The sequence below is a fragment of the Octopus bimaculoides genome, chromosome 10 (assembly GCF_001194135.2).
Source record: "Octopus bimaculoides isolate UCB-OBI-ISO-001 chromosome 10, ASM119413v2, whole genome shotgun sequence".
NCBI classification, from domain to species: Eukaryota; Metazoa; Mollusca; class Cephalopoda; order Octopoda; family Octopodidae; genus Octopus; species Octopus bimaculoides.
The window spans coordinates 81443868-81447999 of NC_068990.1; the positions used below are offsets into that span (position 1 = coordinate 81443868).

Below are 4132 nucleotides of genomic sequence, written 5' to 3' on the forward strand. Positions count from 1 at the left end.
TACTACGGTAAGACCCCTTAGTTTTCCAGCATCACCCGGAGTCTTCGAGCGATTCCAATTATTATCATTATCATTATTATCAGTGATATTCTTACCGTTCTTTGTCCCAGTTAATTTTATTTCTTTTATATTTATCGTTAGAATTCCTATTACGATTGACATTTGAAACCTTATTCCTGTTTACATTTATGTTATGTTTATCACGACGGTTACCCCCATTAACGTTATGCTTAGACAATATACAATTGTAATCATCAACATTATTTTCGTGACTCTACTAAAAAGCATTTACTTCCTTTAATTTAGCACCACTGGAGTTAACCGTAATCCTACAATTGATTGTTCTAACATTTGCAACACAGTTCGTAGTATCCATGTCTTTACCATTTCCTGCGTCATTATTTTTGTCATAAATACTAGTATTTACGTTGTTGTTGTTGTTGGCACTCCGTCGCTTACGACGTCGAGGGTTCCAGTTGATCCGATCAACGGAACAGCCTGCTCGTGAAATTAACGTGCAAGTAGCTGAGCACTCCACAGACACGTGCACCCTTAACGTAGTTCTCGGGGAGATTCAGCATGACGCAGTGTGACAAGGCTGGCTCTTTGAAATACAGGCACAACAGAAACAGGAAGTAAGAGTGAGAGAAAGTTGTGGTGGAAGAGTACAGCAGGGTTCACCACCATCCCCTGCCGGAGCCTCGTGGAACTTTAGGTGTTTTCGCTTAATAAACACTCACAGCGCCCGGTCTGGGAATCGAAACCGCGATCCTATGACCGCGAGTCCGCTGCCCTAACCACTGGGCCATTGCGCCTCCACAGTACATACATATGTGTACAATATACATACATACATACATACATACATACATACATACATACATACGTATATACATAGTTGTGTGTGTGCGTGTGTGTGTGTGTATGAGTGTATACAGTTACAGTCATACATATATCTACTCAAAACATAGATTTAAAATATACTTAATTGGTTGTGGTTTCACTTTTGCTCGTTTATTTCATCCTCCCATCCCTTTTTTCTCCTCTTTTAAAAGCGAGCTGACGTTTTACGAACTCTAGATTTAGCTACGCATTTTGTGGGAAAAACAGAAGAAACGGGTAAGAGAAATTTTATTCACAATATCTGTTCTTAACTTTGTACATCGTTGCATGTAATACATTATATTATATATTGGCACTCCGTTGATTACAACGACGAGGGTTTCAGTTGATCCGAACTTTATCCCAAAAACCTGAAAGCCTAGCCTGTGTTGTGTCTGTATGGAAAGATAGTCGCTCATCTGTTATTCATTGAAAAGTGAAAGAAATTGGAATACGATGATTACTTAATGCACTTTATATATTTTATGCACAATTTTATAGACTTAATACACAGTACTCATAAAATAAGTATTCACTCTTATTTTTCCATTTCCCCACCATAAACAAAAAAAAAAATCCGTACACGTGATACAACCGTTAGTTAAATTGCATATATCTGTCACGTAAATAAGCGTGAACGATTCACGGAATTCCTCTTATGCTCATGCGTTAAGTGATAGGTGATATAAAAAAACTTAGTTCAATTGAAAAAGAAAATAATCTTTTCATTATCCAATTTTTTAAATATTTTCAGATCTGTGTTCTACAAACTCTATCTCGTACGATTAGGCAAAAAAAAATTTGTTTTTTATTTATATATTTTATTTTACTCCACCCGAAATTCTCAAAATTCGAAGGGTAGTTTGGGACAAACTTAAAAAGTGATGAATTGGAAGATACACATATAGGGTGTTATCCGGATAAACAAAATAATTATTTGGTACAAATTAAAAATGGAAAAGAAAGGAGTAATAATTAATTAGGAACAAACAAAATTAGAGTATCATTCGGTTAAACAGAATAGGGTAATTTAGGACAAACTTAAAACGAAGATAATGGGGTGATTTGGGACAAACTAAAACAACGATCATTTGGAAAACATAGATTGGGCATTTTTCGGATAAACAAAGTAATTATTTACGATAAATTTTAAAACGAAGGGGCGGGTAATTAATTTGGAACAAATAAAATTAGGGTATCGTTCAGATAAACAAAATGGGTTAGTTTAGAACAAATCACCGTTCATTTAGTTTTTTCCAAATTACCTCTCAATATTTGAGAATTTTAGAAGGGTGAATGAAAAACTTGAATATTTTTTTTTCTTTTTGGCTTAATCGTACGAGATAGAGTGTGTAGAATACAAACTCGAAAATAATTCTGAAAATACCAAACACTAGAAAGGAACCCGATTTAAGTCCTTCAAACGATCGCTGTTTTAGTTTGTCCAAAATCATCGCATTATCTTCTTTTTGAGTTTGTTCTAAATTACCCCATTTTATTTATCCGAATGTTGTCCTAACTTTTATTTGTTCCTAATTAATTAATTATCAATCCTTTTGTTTATTCGAATAAGAACCTATTTATATATCTTCGAAGTCATCGCTTTTTAAGTTTGTCCCAAATTACCCCTTTGAAATTTGAGAATTTCGAGGTAGGGAAGAATAAAAAAATTAGGTCCAAAACTTATGTTTAATCGTACGAGAACACAAATTCGAAAAAACCTTCTGAAATTATCAAAAACTAAAAACTACGCCTGATAGAACTATCTGAACTCTGAGACTGCTAGATTAACCAACCTGTTTCTTCCTTTTTTTTTTTTTTTTAACTTTTACATCGGCCACACATTACAGAAGGTAGCGATAACACAAGATCAAATAGATCTTGTATAAGACATTTTCTTAGTTTATCGACCATGAAAGGTTTTCAAAGTAAATTCGACTTTGCTGCTGTAACGTAAAACCACGTAACTGAATAGCGCAACACATTATTAAGGCACTCTACTGTTTCTGCGATTGCCTTAATAAATGATTAAAATAATTATCATACCTGTCACTTACACAAACCAGAATTACAAGATTAGAAATTTGGCGGAAAAGTGACACACGGAATGATGAAAACTAAAGGTGTCTACTGAGGGACTTGAACTCAGAATATAAAGATTCAGAATGCATACTGATAGGTATTTTATTTCCCGACGCTTCTAATTCTGTCTTTATCATAACGTATTAATAAAGATTTCCGACGTGTAGACAATCAGAGTGACTCCCGTACTTTACTTTCGTTCGGAATGATGAAAAATAATGTGGAATTTGGCAGGATTTGAACTAAAACATAAGATATTTGAACTAGACTCTACAAAGTATTTATGCCAAGTGTCGGCCGATTCTAAAGTGCAGTTTTAGTTATATCAGAATACACACAATGGCATGACCAAGATTTATTGGCGACATGCAAACACTACCAAATTAAGATAAACAAGTGATATGTATATACGTATAAAAACAGTCATTAAGTAAGTAATCATGTCAAATAACCTCTGATATTTCTAGTAAATTGATCAAAAACTAAAAGAAAATTAGCCAGACATCATAATTACATATTCAAATGGAATGTCTTTTCGTCGATGTATAATGATGATGCGTACAACATTACTGGGAAAGAGGTTGGAGATAATGTCTAAGCAATCACAAATAAAATTTGAATGCTAGCAGCTGTTAAAGCAAACATGAAACAAAAACTTTGTAAACTTCTTGGTATTGCTTATCAATACATACTACAGCATATATCATAAATTTGCACAGTACTTTGGATCTTTTCCCTTTCAACGGCAGAGCGAGAAATTAATTTTTTGTAACTAAACACTTTCAAACTTCGGACACTAGTAGAATGTGTCATATAAAACATCTTTTACTCTTAATGTTGCTGATAAAAGTTTCTATTTTCAAAGTTATTTCGTGTTAAAGTTGTCGTATTTCGGTAATTTCAACCAATCAATGACGTGTATTTAGCTGAATAAAATTACTGCCGTTGTTTGTCAACAACAACTTCTGGCGGTGTATATTTCGTTTGTCACTGTTATTTATGATATATTTCATCTCAGTTACGTTTGCATGAATAAACAGCATGTTTACTTCATGGCACCACCATAATCGTTCGTGCATTTCTACTGCTTTTAGTTGTTTTTTTTTCTGTTTTTCAGCTACGATTTTCGGAAAGACCCCAACGCTAACCCTAACCCTAACACTAAAAC

The 4132-nt window shown here is 33.8% G+C and overlaps 1 protein-coding gene across 1 annotated transcript in view; it reads left to right on the plus strand.

The window, feature by feature from the left end:
- Positions 1 to 974: 974 nt before the first annotated feature.
- Positions 975 to 4132, plus strand: part of LOC106871599 (tyrosine-protein phosphatase Lar) — a 586729-nt gene continuing 583571 nt past the window's right edge. Inside the window, exon 1 of the mRNA XM_052971329.1 lies at positions 975 to 1119. The gene's annotated coding sequence lies outside the window, so the exon portion shown is untranslated. The remainder of the gene's footprint in view (positions 1120 to 4132) is intronic.